Source organism: Haliaeetus leucocephalus, unplaced genomic scaffold (genome assembly GCF_000737465.1).
Source record: "Haliaeetus leucocephalus isolate CR32 unplaced genomic scaffold, Haliaeetus_leucocephalus-4.0 Scaffold848, whole genome shotgun sequence".
Taxonomy (NCBI): domain Eukaryota; kingdom Metazoa; phylum Chordata; class Aves; order Accipitriformes; family Accipitridae; genus Haliaeetus; species Haliaeetus leucocephalus.
In genome coordinates, this window is record NW_010973284.1 from 6,788,836 (window position 1) to 6,807,861 (window position 19,026).

Below are 19,026 nucleotides of genomic sequence, written 5' to 3' on the forward strand. Positions count from 1 at the left end.
AAACCCAGAACTGAACCTACACTCTTACTTTGAAGACTATGTGGGACTCAGAAAAAACCCAACCAACAGAGCAAAACTTTCTCTGTAGCTGGACCAGACCTCAACTAAAAAAATGACTGGTTTGAGTCCACAACAGATTTACTTCCTTGATGATTTCAGTTCCCTGTTATTCATCATGTCATGTTAGCCGAAGTTATTAGGAAATCCACCATTATTTGTGTAAAAATTAACAATTCCTGAAAGCTTTAAAGACTTTGGCATAAATGGTTACTTGGTAGAAACTTGTTATGAAATTTCATGGTCACTTGTAGTCAGTTTTCCATTTAGAAATCTTTGGTGAACTAATTAGGGAGAAAACACAACGAATAAACTTCCAAGAAACAACCTGCATGTGGCAAGCACTTCCCTGAAACAACCAAGAGAGATAAAAATAACAAAGGTCAGCCTGACAGAAATGGTGTTTGGATCTGACTTTCCAGCTCAGATCTAGCTGCTGATGTGCCTAAGTTACTGTGCTTGGACTTGAGTTCCTCTCAGTTTTTGGTTAAAAAAAAAAGGTAAAGAGGAGCCTGGGATGTTGTGCTCCAGACAGTGAGGTGAGTAGCGACAATAAAACCCAGGCACAGAGCCAAAACCCTCCTGAGAAAGAGTCATCCCAATAGCTTGCCATCTTCAGAGACAGGAGTTTGCACCTTGCTCTGGATTGCTATGAAAAACTGTCCCCCTGTTAGCAGAGGTGTGAGAGATACCAGGTCGCTCTTGTTGGGGAGCTAGAGGCAGCCCAGTACAAATACTAGTCCTGCCTTCTTTATGGCTGGCCAGGGAGGCTGGTGCACCTTAATCGTGCTAGCTAGAACCAGCTGGAATTTCCTCCCTCAATTCGGTTACATTTTTTGACCAAGTCTTACGATGCAGCACAAAGTATACATTATGTTTTGTCTTCTGGTTTTCTTAGTTTGACTTTGAAATGAAAAGTCCTGCAAAAAACGAAGAATCCAAACATTTTACTTTGATTTTCATGAGGTGTTGGTGTTACTTACCAGTCTTGTGTATTTAGGTACAGTTTCTTTATGGACTTTGATCTCTGCAACTGCAGACAGCCACTGTCAGAAGCCAAAATCATTACAGATTATCTCACATACAAGACAGGCATGCACGCGACTGTGCTCTTCTTGGAAACCTTCTGCCTGCTGCTGTTTTCATAATCATAAAATCGAGGCCGTGTTGGGTGAACAGCACAGCCTTGTTTTTGACCAGACAAAGAGAGAAAAGAAGAGAGAAGAAACAGGCCTGGGAAAAACCCAGGTATGCCAAATGCCTGCAATTACCTGCCTCTGCCCTTTCTTTCACCATCTATGAACAAGTAGTGACGAGTGACTGCAACGACTGGAGTATTAATTTACAGCTCAGATGAATTAATTCCATTTTAGCTGGAAAAAATGTTCCCGAACATCCAGGGCTAAGCCAGCAAAATTAAGCAAAAGCAGGAGAAGAGGGAAGAGGGGAAAACAGCCATTGCTCCAGAAATCTTCATATCTTCTTCATTCTTACTCTCACCCTTTGAGGGAAAAACTTCAGTCTCAGCCCTATCTGAGCCTTTTGCAGCCACCAGAACACGGGTCTGGATGGTGTGACAAGGCAGACAGCAGGTCAGGAGCAGTGAAGCAGATGTGATCCTGCGCAGATTATCTCCTGTGTCATATTTGAGATTTGTTCCCCTAGATGGGGCTGTAAAACACATCGCCCACCACACAGCAGGTAAAAAGAAGGAGCAGCCTTCCTTTCTACAGGAGACGCTCATAGGACTGCCCTTTGTGAGCACTGTGATATGGTTAGTTTTGCCATGCCAGAAAAGAGATGCACAGAGTGCATCTGTGCATGGTATGTCAACCCCAGTTCATGTTGCCTTTCCGCTGGTGAAGAAAGAGAAGTCTGAAACCAAAGATGAATCCCTGCTCAGATGTTGTGCGTAGCTCTGATGGAAAAACAATCAGACAAGATTGTTCAAGACTCTCTCTTTGGGAAACAGGGAGGTTTCTAGAGGCAGTATCAGCTGTCTGCCTCCTAAGGAAACCACAGCCATTCATGAAAGCATGAAGCCCATCTTCCCTCCATATCCTTCCCTCCCGCACTCCCAGCTCTGCCAAATCTCTGCTGTCTACAGGGCTGACATGGCCAGACCCAAGGCACTCTGCGTGCAGCCCAGTAACAGAGATAAGGCTGGTGGTGTTCGAGCAGTTCCCTTCTGTCTCTCCGGCTCCTTTCCTTGCTTGTTTGTTGCCATGACCCATAAGCTGTTTCCACTCCACTAAGTGACTGGTGAGTCATGGCAACCCACTGGGTTGGGAAGATAAAGGCAGTATCTGGAGCACCATGTGATCAAATGCACCCAGACACCTGATAAAATCCTCCCTCCCTCTCTCCTCCTCATGAAGGGTCTGCAGGCAGTCCCTCCCTCAGGCGTCGGCTTACATGGCTGTGTTTGAAAATCTCTTCTGTGACACCTATGTGGAGACTGGCTGGCTTGGGCTAAGTCCTCTACAATAATTCTCTGGCCCTCCCCCTCCTCTGCTTTGAATGGTGAAGATGGGGTCAGTGACTTGCGAAAATAAGCCAAACCGGATCAGGTGATCCTGTAGGATTAGGTGCAGTTCCCCACTGGGTGTCAAATCCCAGCACACCCACTGCTAGACCATTATATTTTAATGGCAGAAGAATGATAAGTCAACACTTCAAAGAGAGAAAGAAGGCTGTGGAGAGCTTCCTGGATTCCTCTTTAAGAGGAAGAAAGAATCAGCCTTAATTGAAGTCACTTCTTATCTGTTTCCATCATTTTTGTCTCATGAAAGTGGGAGGTTAAAATGGACAAGAAGAATAGCACAGGAAGAGTCTGAAAGAGAAAACAGTTTTTTCCCTGTTGCTGCATGTCCCCTTTGTGATTTTCTTCCTTCGCCCTGCATGGATAAAATGACACAAACTGCCAAAACCTGCAGAGTCAGATTCTTATCTCCACCCTCCATTACCAGAGCTTTGTCCTTCGCAGTTTGCCAGAGCCCGTGCACTGACTTTCCGCTCTTTGCTCCTGTACCTGAGAGTTAAGAGAGGTGACCTTTTTTGGATCTGCTGCCACCTAGGCAGATGTAATTTGGAATTTATGCCATTGCACTGGAAAACAGTCGCCGTTTTCGGCTCTTAGGTTGCACCTCAAGTAATTTTGCGAGGCCCTCGGCTGAGAATGACAAGCATTGGCTTTACCCATAGCAAAAGTAATAGCAAAGGGAAGAACTGCAAGGATTTATGTTGCACAAGTGTCTTCTCAAAGCCAGGGAGAGGTTTTTTCACTGAGGGAAGAAGCATATGTCTTTTTGATTTTGCCAGTATGGAAAGTAAAAATGACAAAGCCAGTGAAGATGGAGCAGCAGTCGTAAAAGTATGTGGTGAGAGGTAAATGTTGGCTTCTCCCCATAACCTTTATTGTGGCCTGCTCACACTTGTTCACACAACAAACTTGTCTCCACTAGGTTTTCACCTCAGGCCAGGTGCCTCATGACAGTGAACCCCAGAGAGGAACACAGTGTTTTCTTCTAGTGAAGACACAGCCTGAACCTCTACGTTCCCTTCCTGACCTACTACAGGATGCAATGGTCTGGGCAAGACGAACAGGAGCAAAAAGCAAAGTAGGCAATACCCTAAGGTCACTGCCACAGAGTAGCTTCAATCTCATCATTTACTGTGCCAGTAAAGCATGGATGTTTGTCTTTTCTTCTTCTTTTTTTTTTTTTTTAAGAAAAACTCCCATTTCCTGTCCCTCCAGGGGAAATTTCTCCAAAGCCCGTTGTTGGAGAATCCATCACAAGAGGAACTATCTGGCATTAAAGCTGACCTTGATTTAACATGTGGAGCCAGATTCATGAACAACTATTATACCCTAAAGGTAACTGTTGCTGTCCTGTCATATAGACGCAGATGGTAAGATCATGCTGCTGTTTCTGCTGCACTATGTTTGGCAGAGGCATGGATTAAGAAATATTAAAAAATATATTTTTATATCTCTAGTATCTTTTGCACCTCCCTCCATCATACACAGAAACCATGTATGTTCCCCTACTTGGAAGAAATGTGAAAGTTAGGAGCTGCAGCTCCTGGGGAAAATGGGAATGAGAGCAACATTCGGTGCGAAGAAGGGGACCGCCGTGATAAAAGGGTCTGGGTGAGGTGGGTCAAGTGTGCAGTCAACATACAGCTCTCACAGAACTAGGAGATCACCTTGGTGAAAATTGAGCTCCGGAAACAAGAAGACATCACTGACTGCACTTCCAAACTAACATGGAATAACTGAAGCACCACCTTCAGAAGGGGAGCTGGGTAAAGGAAAACCCAACAAAAATGTCAGAAGGATTTACTTTTACATCGGTTTTGCAAGGAAATGAAACTTGTGAGCCTGTCCTCTTTGTGTTTCTGTACATGACATGAAATACATGATAGTGTTTCCCATAATTTTTAAGTCTGTCTGCTTCTTCCAACCAAATTTAGCACAGATGTGGAAGAATAAAAAAATATGGTTTTGCCTATTTCTTGAACAGAGGTCACTGGGTAGGGGCAAATCACTCATAGAAGGACTGCATGGGTACTTCCACCTTAACCGTTGGAAAGTCCACATCAGTGTGCCAACCTTGAAGCACAAATTCACAGGATGCCATTGGAAGTGACGCTCATGGCACAATCTGTTTTAAACTAACATAGATTTAGATCATGAAACAAGTTCTCCATAATGTCAGGGTTTTGCCCTTAGCGAAGATACCAAAAGGTCAGCCAAAACCAGTTCTGGATAAATGGAAAACATGATGAGTGAAAGCAAAAAAAAGTGAATCCTCGAGATCAGGGAAGACAAGCGTACAAATCTCCTGAACTGCGTAAAACATGCACAGTGGGAAAATATCAGTCATTTCATTCCTACATACTTGGGTTATAAAACTGCACCAGGTTTTGTAATGTAAGAAGCCATATAGGATTGGATTGCATGCATTCACACACCCAGATACGCTACATACAAACTGGTTAAAAATTCTACACATTTTACAAACTCTTCCACTTTTAGAAAAGAACTGGTAAGAATGAAGCCACTCGTTACCAGGACAGACTGGAAAGTCTACACACCTCCTAATCCGAGCTGTTGGTTTGTTCAAATACCTCTCATAGAGCAGCTTGACTGGAAATGGGTATGTGAGCAGTTCCTTATAGCTGAGGAGACCTGACACTACTTTTCCAGTAACTCATTGGACTGAAATGGCGATTTGTGTGAAATCTAGGTGTTAGGCTGGGAAAAAAAGGTAGACAACTGTAAAATCATGTCTCCCTTTCCCTAATAGGCATGTGCTGCTCAGTGTATTGTAGGTGTTGGGTGGGTAGGATTCATAGTGTCATGGAAGGAACAAAGGAAAATGAAAATGAAAATGAAAGGGGCAGAGTGTTCAGATATTAAATGATTCCATTTTACACTGCTGATGCAATCTGAGCAAACCAGCAATTTCCTTTCGGCCTCTGTTTTATGAGCGATCCTATTCAAGCTTTGATAATAAAAGGAACACAGGTGGGTAATTAAGGAGGTGTGAAACACGAACGAATAGCCAGCTTTCTGCTAGTGCTTTTCCCAATGTGTTCTGGAAGGCTATCTGCTTCGAAGTGCTGAGTGATTGAGTGACCCCACAGACTGACCTGGGGACTAATTTTCTTCCAAAACAGAACAAAACTCAAAAGGTTTCTGTAAAAATTTTGCTCTAAAAATTGCTGACAGGCTTGCCATTCCAAGAACTGTTTAGTAACAACACTACCTCACTTATAATCATGTTTTTCATAGATCGCAGCAGAACACAGAGACAACCATACTGGGTCAAACCAAAGGTCCATCTAACACAAGATGCATCTGGCAGTAGTCAGCAGTGGATGTTTAGCGAAGAGTGTAATAGGGCAAGTATAGAGTAATCCTTTCCCCCACATTGCCTCTCAGTTCTTGGTTTAAAGACTTACTGGAGAGGTTGCATTTTAACCAGTGAGTTTAATAGCCTTCTATGGAGCTCTCCTCTGCACTTCAGTGGGAATGTACCATCTACACATCAACCTGAGCACCACCACTCAGAGGGTGCAGAGGTAGCTGCCATTTCCTTTGGTTATTTTTTTCTGTTTCAGTCTCCTGGAAGAAACTGAGTACTGGGTGCTTTTCAAGTATGGTCCTGAAAGAGGTATCTTGATTTGGACTATGTGGTTACATATTAGCAATGGAGATTTTAATTTTTCAGCAATCCACAGTTGCACAAACTTCAGAGTCACCGATAAGGATAAAACTCAGAAACCCTCACTGCAAAAATACAGATCACTCATCAGAAATACAGTAACACCTGCAGTGTAAAACCAGAGAAAGCCATGCAGTTACATGCACCTGCACAGTCTGAAGTTCTGTCTAGTTCAAGGGCAGTCTTTATACAGGACTAAACCACGCAGTTAACATTTACATACATTTTTAACATGTGTAATATGTTTTAATATGTATTAACAGATAAACTTCTATGAATATGTTCAATTATATTACATATACTACCTAAATATTAAATATGCACGTAGGAGAGTAGAAAGTGCTAACTGCTTTTTTAATTTTGTTGAGAAGGCTCACGATGCACAATGTATTTAATCCATCTCAGACATCAATTTTCTTCCATATTAATTTTTATAATATTCAACTCACACAAATTTAATTTGAAAGTATTCAGAGCCAACAACAGAAAAGTTTCACTTAGAAAACATTACAATGAAATGAATTGAGAAATTTTTTTCTTCTTCCTGATACGAATGCCTTGTTAAACAAGCAGCAACATACCCATATATGCTGTCTTCCTCAAAAGATCAACCTCCTAAGTCTGCCAGAAAATCTTACGAAGGCCAAATAGAGAGGATATGAGCAAATATCCTGAGTCACAAAAAGAAGTCCTTTGGTCTAGTATGCTGCCTTTTATAGCAGCCAGTAGGCAGTGTGCAAACAAGCAGAAAGAGGCAACTACTGTAAAGTTTTCCCTCTACCCTTCAAGCCCTCAGTAAGCAGCAGTTCATGGTCTTCTTAAGCAAGAGTTGCCTTTGGACAAATCATGTTTAACAGTCTGTCCTGAACATCTCCTCTGCTAATGTGTCAAAACCCTTTTTAACATTTATACTTAAAAACTGTGTACGTACAGCCAGGTGAATGATACGGGGCAGAAGCAGGCTGATAGATCACCCTCCACCTTTGGTTCCTGTGCTTTTTTCCTCATCCAGTTAAACTCCCAGACCGTTCAGTTGTATGATACCCATACACACTGCTAACAAAACATGGAGAGCTGCAGTTAAAACATCAAGGAGGAACCTCCCTAATTCTGGAAAGGGCAAGTTTGTTTAGTTATTTTCCTTGGTCTATTTTGGTCCATGTGAAAGCAAATCTCAGATCACTAGTGCTGCGGCTTACAGCCTCCCCAACCATTTCTCACATTCATGAACATCATGGGACCCAAGAAAAGGAGAAGGAAAGGAAGCCCGAGCATTCAGAGAGCTAGATCCTTAAAATTACTCCATATGCAGTTTCCATCTGACTTGTGGGGCTAAAAGGGTTTATCTCCTGTCAACTTTCAGCTGTATTACTGAACTTCCATGTTGTTTGCATGTTTTACTGGAAACCATGATCCAAACTCTGCTTTGTTTTTTTCACTGTTACTTCAGGTTTGTATTTTGTTTTTCTGGGGGTTTGTTTGTTTGTTTGTTTTCCTAAAGACTACTTCAGGATGCAGCAAAGTTTCTAAGCCACAGAAATAAAGCTAGATTGCAAAGCTGATGTCTAGATGTTCCTTCTGGGTGCAGTCTAACTTGCTGGCATCCTTTTCCAGGGATAAATTTTGAGGCTAGCTGATCACAGTCAGGTAAAAATTTGCTATCTGTTCTAGCCCTCCTGCCCACAGCTTGGCAGTGATGGTTTTAAGTGAAGAAGTCATGGTTGTAATTAATCCAACCGGATCACAGTGAAATATCCACAAGAAACACAACTTCAGAGTGCATATATACTGTTCCCAGGGATAATTATCAGGACTTTTAAAAATGCATGGATGTATGTGTTTTGGTCTTTCTTCCTCATCCCAGTCCTTGCAAACTGGAACCTCCTCCATTTCTGGAAAGGTCCCTCCTATAATGAAACGAGTACAAGAATGCCATTCCCATGCATGTCCTTCTCATCACCTGAAGTGTGGAAAGCTGGGTAATTACAAAGTGACCCCAATGGCTCCATAGAGAACTATAATCTTGAGATTAAGTCCATTTAGGAAGCCTGATACCAAATATCCAACTGCAGCACAGTAAAAACAAAATTCCCTATTGACTATCTCTGCTCATAAAAGTGATTTAGACTGGTTCTCCCTGTACATGAGTTCTCTGCTGGCCGTCTGAATCAATTAACAAAACAAATAATATATTGCAATGTTTTTCTTTCCAGCCAGGTTTGTGCTTTGTATGACTGAGCAGTTAAAACATACATCTTAAAATGTAAAATCCTGGAACCTCAGAGGTCCCTTTGCTGAGTGAAAAGGAATGAGCAAAGCTCATTTGCAGAGAACAGCAACAAAAGTCTTGTCATTCCTTCTGGAGATGCTCTTCAGGGTAGGACCACAAACTGAACTCCTCAGATCCTCAGCTCCTGTGTGACCAAACCAACACTGACCTTAACTCAATGCCTTTAATTTTTCAAGGGAAAAAAAATGCAAAAGGACTGAGCCTTTAACCAGATCCAGTTTTATGCCTTCTCTGTGCCCCTAGCTTGATTTTCATGCTATAAAATGGAAGCAATTTACCAAATTCTGCTTAGCTGCAGGCTAATGCCTGGCTGTACCCGCAGCCATGCTACCTGGAGAGATCTAGGCACTGTTTATTAATGACCTCTAAGTCATCCTTTTCTCTCACAACTCTTCTGTACTGCAATGCCAATTTTCCAGCTTCTACTATCAGCTCTAGCTTTCTGCACCGGCCTTCCCACCAGTTATCAGTATGCATTGCCTAGGACTGCACTCCCAAGGACTCCAGTAGGCTGTGGGGATCTCAGCTTTCTCTTAATATAAAAAATGTCCAGGGTAGCCCTGATGAACAGAACAGGTTTCCCCACACAGATATATTAAAACTTTTTCACACCGTCCATGTGACACACATGGAGGTACATCCAGAATCTGCAGACACAGGCTCAAACCAGTTCTTACCAACCATGAGTGCAGGGGAGAGCCTGAACTGCAGAGCTCTCCAGAAAGGACCTGAACATCGTTAGCACCTTAGAACAGACTCAAAGGAGACAGCCCAGACCCAGCAGCTTTCACACAGCTCTGGCTGCTTTGAGCCTATGCTGCAGCCAGACCAGCACTCAACAGTGCAAGGGAGAGCACACAGATCACAGCTCTGAGTGTGTTTATCACCCCTCTTGAGCTGTCTTTCAGCCTTGCAGGGCAGACACAGACAATCTACTTTTCTCATGTTTCAGCCTGTCATGTAGTAAATCCTGCTAAGGACACAGGGTCTCCGAGTTCCCTACAGATGTGGAACATCACCCAAATCCAGACCAACATGCAGATTCCCTGTGTGCTTGTTCGTGGCTTCTACAGAAAGTTAACAGCCAAATTCATGCTAGGGTGAACTCCTAAAAACATAAATAGACTGGCTGATACATCTTTTAAATCCCAAAGGGCAAACAGCAGAGGCTGTTCTCCCCTCCAGCAACTGTTGCAAGAAGTGCAGCATCATGTCTTTTGGGAAACAAAGATCTCCTCTCATCTGGCATGTAGGTTTGCTGCAAGAAGGAGGTGATCCCGAAGTGAGTGACTGCCTTATTGGTGCTGGGCAGAGCATGGGAGGTGGATGGAGGAGTCTCAGGCTCAGCGAAGCCCCAAGTGCACCAACGTGACTGTACAAACGCACAAGCCAGGTTTGGCATAGACACAGGCAGCCAGCTGAGGCTATTTACACTTTGCCTGTGTTATTGCTGTTTTACTGTTCAGAGTAGCTGCAAAGAACATTGCTGTCCAGGCAAGAGCAGGAGGAATTTACATCCTTCTGGTGTAACATGGGCAGTGCATACTGCCAAGTGATGTGACTTAACAACCCCAGGAAATCCCCAGAGCTCGTGCAGATAAAGGGGAAAGCATCAGGAGCTCTGAAGAGCTGGCAAGATAAATTGCAAGAGGACTGAGTAGAGAGTAGTGCAAAGACATAGACATAGTTGTACTCTATTTTCATTCTCTTTGAAAACTCCGAAGCTTCCATCGCCTAGGGAAGGATGTGGAAAAAAGTGGGCAGACCCCTAAGTATCACACAAAGTCTCCATCATCATGAAATATCCAGGGTCTTTATTCTTTGGCAAAGGCACTGGTAAACATGTTTTATCAATCGGCCACTGTAAACAAAGCTGAGTCTTGCTTTGGAGCTAGCTAAATATGAAATGCAAGTTAGGTAGATGCCTGCTAGCCAAACCTGATTCCTAGGAGAGATGGGGGAAACGCAGAAAGGAAGATCCTTGTCAGAGCAAAGATGAGTAATATCTTGCACATGAACATGTCAGATGCTTGAGAATCCAACCTAGGAACTATCAAGTTTCCAGTCACATCATCAGTGTTTACTCTAGAGTAAAAATTAGTGACTTTTTCCATTAAACTCTATTGATCTATTTCTCCACCAAGAAGATTCTTCATCTAAATCACCAGTTTATTGTGCCTCTGATTGTTTAAGAGGATGTCATGGGAGCCATTGAAGAGTCACTTAAAATGCTATTCATCCTACCACACATAGGCAAGCTATGTTTCTGTTTGAAGCCTTGCTGCATGAATTAAATCTTTCAACATAAAGAACATAAAGCTGGCTTTGTTTGCAAAATTAAAATAATACATATATGCATTTTACATGTTCGCAGACTCTTGCAGAAGGATGGCTAAATCATTCTGCTGTTCAGCTGTTTAGGCCTGAAATGCAAAGGGAATATTAACTGATGAAATCCACATACACTGGTTACAGCTTTTTAAATGGGATGCAGGTACATGATGCTTTTGCATCAGCAGGTGTAAAGAGGGTTTGGCAGTTTACATGCATACTTACAGATGGCTCAGGGCCTAAAAGAGAATATGCCTTGTATTCCTGACTCCTTACCTAAGGATAACAATTTAGCACGTTTGCCAGCTCAAGTAGCAGAGTTTTTTGCATTGACCTGGGAGGTCCTCGTATATTCTCTGACAGCCAGTGATGCCCACAGTGTATTATGAATGTGAAAAATAAATGAACAGCCAGTCCTGGCAGCAGGTAAAAGTTCACTGTTTGTGCACTGTATCATAGGAGCATATGTGAAGTACTTCACTGTTTAGAAGTGTGCCTCCTTCCAGAAGATGCCCCTGAGCATTTGGAATGAGAAAGCAGTTCAAATGAAATATGGTCTGAGAGACAGTCCTCCAAAAAAGGCGATACAGCTCCCTTCTAATGCCCTTCTTTCTGGCAGCATTACCCCAAAACTTTGGAAAAGAATAATCTTCTGGTTATCCTCAGCTTAACAAGCAACAGAACATAGCCTTCTTACCTATTTGTTTGTATTTTATGCTTTGGGAGAGACACTGACATCACAGCCTTGGAAAATTGACATTACATGAAACGGAAATAATTCCCTCCACTTTGAACCTTATATCCCAAGATCTCTGAACTTCATTATATCATCATACTGTCCAAAAATGTTTAAAAGTGTTTCAGGCATTCCACTGAGCAACTAGAAATAGACATTCCTTTTCCAAATCATCTAACATCTATGTCCTGAATATAGAATAACAAGCAGTAAAGAAAGTGGTAGAAAAAAATAAGGAAAAGAAGGAAAAACTGTCTTCCACTTTGCTGGCACTTTATTCTGGAGAGGAATATGTTCGGAAGACTTCAAGTTTGAGAAAGAAACATTTCAAATCTTCCTTTCAAAATACCATGTTGTTTTGACATTTTAAAAATCTTGTATCCCACAAGGTTTTAAGAGTCAGCACTGAAATCGGACATGCTGATTTCCTCAGAATGAAATACTGCCATTTGTCCCCCCAAAACATACTGCCCAAATTCTTTCACAAAGAATTTGCTATTTCAAATCAGAATTAACAAATCTGTGAAACTTCCTCTTCTCTGCCTGATTTTACAATGTAAAATATGCTCTCTTGCAAGCAGATGAGGAGAACATTCCTCCGAGGGGAACTGTAGCTCTTCAACACCTAAGAGTCAGTCCCACCAAGGTTACCAGAGCCCAACACAGAAAGAGAGAGAATATTCAAATGCCTCACTTTTTCCACCGTTCAGCTTTTCTTGGATTGTTATGTGGATTTTCATTAGGCTCCCAAGTTTGCAGAACTTTTATTATTGTTATAAACTCTGCTCATGAAGTGGATTTTCTAACCCTTTCATGCCAGACGTTCGGCTAAGTTCAAGCATAGTATCAGTTTAATATCTGACACATGGTCTCGTGGGAACCGTATCCTGCCATTGACAGAGGAATAGATGTTGTCATCAGATAGATCCATTCCTCCTCTGTGCTTCTAGCAGAGCTACCTGTTTTTAATAATGGCGATATTTGAGAAAAACATCTGTGTTACCTCACCATGTGACTAGAGTTCAAGACAATGAGCCACACGCTGCAAACATTTCTTGGAATTGTGAACTACTGTTGTATTCAGCATCCAGCTGGAGGTCAATATTCCCAAATACTCGTGAGTGTAGATCAGCAAATGCCTGTCTTTCATCTAGAAACTCTGATTCCTGTGTCAACAAGGCCAGGCAGGATTCATGACTGTCTCTCTGCCATCTGCAGTTTCAAACTTCAGATGGCTATGAGACAGCTCCAACTGAATGAGGGGGCTAATTCATAAATGACAAGTAAAGAACCATCACTGAAGTCTAAACGAGTTGAACGCAGAAGTTATTAATTACTCTGGTTTTAGGCTATTTACTAATATTCCCAGCAAGTTGTGTAATGAATCTGCTGTGCAACTGGGGACACAATGGGGTGTCAGCTCATCCTGACATTAGCCAAGGCTTAATACTCTGAAAACTGACCATCTCCAGAACAATGACAAGATTATTCAACTCTAATTTAATGGAAAGCAACAGCAATCGTCACCGTTCTGGGAGAATCCAGAATTGCACTGGACAGAACCATATGGCAGCTTTCAAATTTCTAATATGACTGCTATTGAAATTCAGAAATGTTCCATTTCCTAAACTATGACTCAGGGAAGGTCATGCTTTAGCATCTGTCCTATTTCTGATCATCTCCTGGCACTGGCTAGACATACACTTGGGCAGCATCTCCATGGAGTTTGTTTTCCTTTCAGTCATGTGCAAAGGAACAAAAGGAACTTGGGAGAGAATAATTGTTATTTTTGCATTCTACTGCAACTCGATCTACTTCCTATCTCCAAAGCTCTTTGTAAAACAATGGATTTTCCAGTACATTAGGACTTGCCACTAGCCCAAGGATTTTCGCTGCTCCTGGCAGCCTGCTGCATTGGCAGAGTTCCCTTTGCATCCTCGACCTGCTGCTGATTGATCCCTGTAATCCAATCCATTTTCAACAAGCCACTTCAGCTCCAATAAAAACAAGGGGCTTTGCTGATTGCTGGTTTCAGCTGCAGCTGTTGGAGCCACAAATCTAAAGAGAAATATTTTAAGTTTATTTGTAAAAAATCCACTGGTAAAAATAAAATGATTCACTGATTTTATTCAGTTAAACTCAAAGGGAAATTAATTACAACTTCTTTTTCTGCATTGTACCTTCTTTATTATTTTGTTCCTGTATACCTCTCTTTGTGTGATCATGGTGTTCCTCTAAGTAAATAGGTAAGGGAATGTTAGGACTGAATTTCCCCAGGGCTTTGGTATATGTAAGTATGAAATAGCTTGCATAACATGGGTGCTGCAAACATTTCATAGACTTTAAATCTTTAATTTAGAAGTGACTGTTCTAATCTGCCCCTTCTACAAAGCACCAGCCAAACAAAAATCCCATGTCACTCAAGAATTCTTGCACTACAATTACAATTTTTATCTGAGCTGGAAAAAAAAAAAAAACCAACCAAAAACCAAACCATTGCAAGGTACAAATCCTGACATCCAGACAGCAAACTACAGACAATTCCCAATGCTTTCAGGTACATTATTTCAGTTCAGCAGTTACCTGCAAAACTGAAGTTCTGTGTTTTATTTTTAGACTGAATTTGACAAGCTGCTGCTTCCAATCGTGGGATCTAGCAATGGGTTTTGGTGGTGGTGGTGTAGAATAAAGCAGTTATTCCATGTAGTTAATCAAAAGACAGTTTAGATAGCTTATAGATCAAGTCATCTGTTTTGGGAAAAGATTTCAGAGAAGAGCCAACCCTTTCTCTCCCCTTTGTAAAGAATATTCTCTACATGCTGACCAACATTGCTTTTTCTCATATCTTTTCCAGCCTTTTGTAACTGTATTTCTGCTATTAATATTTACAGCTCCATTGGTTTGACTAAGTTTGCTGACAAAAATAGGGACTGTGATGGGATCTCCCAAAGTAGTAGCCATATTTTAAAGACAGCATATTCCACAACCCCCTCTAGCGCTAAAAGTCACAAGAGGAAAACTGGCATAGGCTGATACATCCTAACAAAAGTAGTACAGAGAAGTCTACAACAGACAGGTGACAACTATGGTAAAATCTGTTTGAGCTATACATTTTTCAGTTATTTGTGAATTACTTTGGTTCACTGCAGTAGTTAGTGGCCTTTGGCTAATAGTTTAGCTGTCCTTTTGTTTATGGCTGTTGTCTGCAATAGCTAATTTTGCTATGAAGTGCAAGGAGGCAGTAGAAATAGAAAGTATGGGCCAGAGAATTGTATCGGGAAAATTATAAGAGCCAGCAAATTTTTTTCCATTGAGCCTTATATGCTACATTTGGCACAGCAGGGGTTTAATGAAATTTTATTGATTCCAAGGCAAGCTTCCAATGGAAATCTGCCCAGATTGCTGGGGGTCTCTGCTGCGGCTGGAGACCTTAGATGTGCTGATCCTTGGTTGTAGCCTTTCTGTTAATGGGTCTGTCCTACAGACAGCAAACCAGGAAAGCCCCAAAGAAGCTGCTCTGTAAAATGACACTCCTCTCAGCAGTGCTGCTGCCATTTGCTCAGGAACTAGAAAGATTATAGTTTCCCAGGGCATTTGTAGGGTCTGGGGAACTTCTGGTATATTAACAATTAAAAGGAGAATAGTTTAGGGTAAAATTTAGCCAAATATTTTGGGGAGAAGGAAAAAAATGGAAACCCTTACAAGCTGAAAAGACCTGTCCTCAATATCAGTGTAGAGCAGAGAAACAGTAACTCAGAGTTTAAGTATGAAAAAATATTTGTTTGGGAAAAGGGAGAAGGATGGAGAGCTGATCACCCACAGACAGAAAAAGGACCATCTCAGATAGTATCCTTGCAAAGGAGAGGATGTATACCAATTTGCAGTGAGGAGGAATGGAGTTGTCACTACCAGATAAACTAGAGCATTAGGGAAGGATGTAATACTGCCTACTCGAATCCACAGCCAAGAAAGACTTTTAAACAACTGGTAAGCTTTGAAAAGAACACCTTTATCAGTAAAACAGTTAGTTCACACTCTTGAAATACACTCAGTAGATGCCAGCTGTATCCATCCATTAAGTAGTAGAGATCTCATGTTGTCCAGAGAAACCCATCACAAACAGCTATGCTCTCTCAAAGACTGCAACTGCGAAGAAAGTTCTGTTGTTTCTAAACCACAAAAGACTCCCAAGGGCCCAGCCTGCGGAGCTGGGGGGGTTGTTTGCCATTTGCATGTTTGGGATACACCCAAGACTTCATTCCCTTTGGCCATAGGAAGCATGTTTATTGGGTGGAGGAAGGAACTCTTCAGGTCACCCTGCTCTCAACCACAGCACAAGATTTCCTCTCTTACAGCATATCAAGAATTAATTTCTCTAACCCCCTTCTGAAGCAAAATTAATGTAATCAGAGTGGGAAGAGTAGTGCATAACTGGAATAACAGCAGTAACCTTCATTTAATTGAATATCTTCCCTTTAAGAGTCCTACAATAGGGGCCGAGCCTTTGTACAGACATGGCAGCATTGTAGTCTATCTTCATGCAACGTAGTTTTATTGTGGCACTCCTACTAATTTTCATTTCTCTAATGATATCTTCTCCATGTTGGGCTCAGAGGGACTTCTTTCTGCAAATCTCATGAAGCTTCAAAGGAAAATATGAGTTCAATTTCTTGGAGGATTGTGGTTCTCCTAAATCAAATTTTTCACCTTGTGAAGAGTTTAATCCAATGGGTATTTAGGGGACAATTTACTACTGTGGAGAAAGTCACGACAGCAACTAGTCATCACTTAACATGTAATTCTCAGTTCAGATGAGTTTCATCATTAGCCAATACACAAATTAAGGCTTACTCTTGCACACACACACACACACACACCCGCTTTGTGTAAACTGAATGTTTTCATGGGATTTTCACTCAAGCAGATCAGGGTTTCCTGCTAAGGGGTATTCAAATATACCTTGCTCTGTTTCCAAAAAAAACCCCAAACACAACACAACAACCAAACACAACCATTGCCACACTCTACAGATCCAGTTCTAAGCAAAAAATACCTATTACAGTTAACAGCCACAAAGAAGCAGGTCTCAAAGATTTTGCTTCCCACATTTAGTAGAGCTCATAGGAGCCCTCTATCAGAAAGCAAGGAACTTAGGGGTTGAGTAATGTGCAGTAAGAAAATATGTATTTCTTCACAGGACTGGCACCCAAGAGCTGGGGAGTGAAATCAGCTGAAACAGCGTGCTCTGGGGCAGCCTCGTGTCAGACAGTTCACAGGGCAGGGTCACGGCTCCAGAGCACAGACTGCATCTACTCTGCACTCACATTTCCTTCATCCTCAGATGGGGTCAATTCCCCTCACCTCTGTGACCTCATAATCTTGTTTCTACCTTGTCTGTGTTTCTTTAAATTCATGATTTAAAAAGCTCTTTAAACAACTAGCTGTTCAGCAGCAGAAAGAGGGACGGTAAGCAAAGCCGAGGCTAGAGCAGCAAAACAGGCATATGAGCATATCCACTTTGTTCTGCCAGATTTTAAGAGGCAGCACTGGCTCACAGAGCTTGAGAGAAGGGGCAGCTTTCACACAGCTGATTCAGCAGAGCTAGAAGTTGGGTGGGACAGGAAGCAGGAAAAGAGAAATTGCAGACTAAATGTTGGGTGCCAGGCTCCTCTGGGCATGCACACTGGATCCTTCCCAGTTTTGTGGCAGACTGATCCACTAATCTGGAGAAAAAAGTAGATCTGAAGAACCCTAATTCACTTGAGATCACCTAAGAAAATAATATTAATAATAATATTAATTCTTTTTATACCATCTCTGTGGCATAGCAAGCTCCCAACTGATGTGGATTCAGAGAAAGCCAACTTGGAATGAAACCGCCTGGAAGTCTCTAAATGTTTCAGACCATTGCCTGCTGCAAACTGCAGGCAATAGTGAAGCTTGGCTTAAAGTGGGGTTTGTGCAGAGGTGGAGAAATGGATGAAATTAACTTGGGAGAGTTCCACTGCTTAGTTTGGAGATTCCTATTAATTGTATCAGTCTGTACCAACAGAAAAAGTTTGCCTGTAGAGTCTATCCTCATAGATGTGATAGATGATAATAAAAGCAGGTCATTTAGGCATAGACTCAAGGCCCCTACTGTTAGAGCACCACTAACTTCAAGGGAATTACTTTAACCCTTGAGATGCAGAAAGATGGCTTCTGTTTACTTTCCAATGAAAATTACTTTAGAAAGCAATTCCATCATTGTTCTCCAGTTATCACAAATGAAAGTTTGTGCTAAATATTTGGGCTAGATGTGCTATAGGAAGAGCTCACAAACACCACCGTATACATTGTCATAAAGCTGCCCATGTTGCTACAGTTCTGGGCCCCTACAGTAATACTGCCAAAGAGGGACTTGACCATACAGTGTGGCCCATCAGCACCATTGGTTTTATGGCAGAAAGCCCAATACACTCCCTTGTTCAAGGTTTAATGAAGCCTCAGATTTCCATGTCCTCTGTGCTCTTCCAGTCCCTCTCCTTTTCCTCCTAAAACTCACATGCTCACCTCTACAGTTATTCCTTTTAATTTTTGTTCTTCCAGACTAATTTCTCCCTTATCCTTCTGCGTTGTTTACCATAAGTAATTAGCAATGCACAATCCCCGAAACCAGATTTCGCTGTGGTGCAAAGTCAACATCATGCTTAGCTTCTAGATGGCTTAATTAGTCTGATCCAGTTACACCACTTATTAGAATGACAGTGCTATGCTGAGTACATCTATATAGTGTTCCTTTGTATGGTGTGGATATACTCTGAAGCCAAAGCATTTGGCCTCCTAAATCTGTGGCGGGGGTGGGGGTGGATTTCATTCATCTGCCATCTCAGAGAAGTTAATATCTTTCACAGCCTCAAATTTCAGTTGAAAAGTGAGAAGGAAAGCTGCTTTGGAGAAATTGCTTGAAAAGCAGCAATCAGGGAGAAGGGATGGTGCACAAGAGAAGAGAACAAGGTTGCAGGATGGAGTAGGTTTAGGTATTACTGCACATGTTGAAATGTTGAAACTGACAACATAATGCATGTCACGTAATTCAGAAATGGTGCCATTTCCTTGAAAATCGGAAGCTAATATATGCAGCCATACACTGTGCAAAAATCAATCTTTCACCTTGCCTTGGAAAAAAACCCATGTGCTATGATTTATGACAGAGGAAAAGAAGCTTAGATTTTCTTTGACTTCATGCAGTACTCCTTCCACATGTCTAATGTACTGCCTGCAGCTATGTTTCTTGTGGAAGGTGAGTGTGTGTGTCAGCACTGCCCCTAACAGACTTACAGAGACTGATGAGTTTTTCTTACGTTCTCAGCTTTTTCTTTTTTTTAATTGTTATTTCT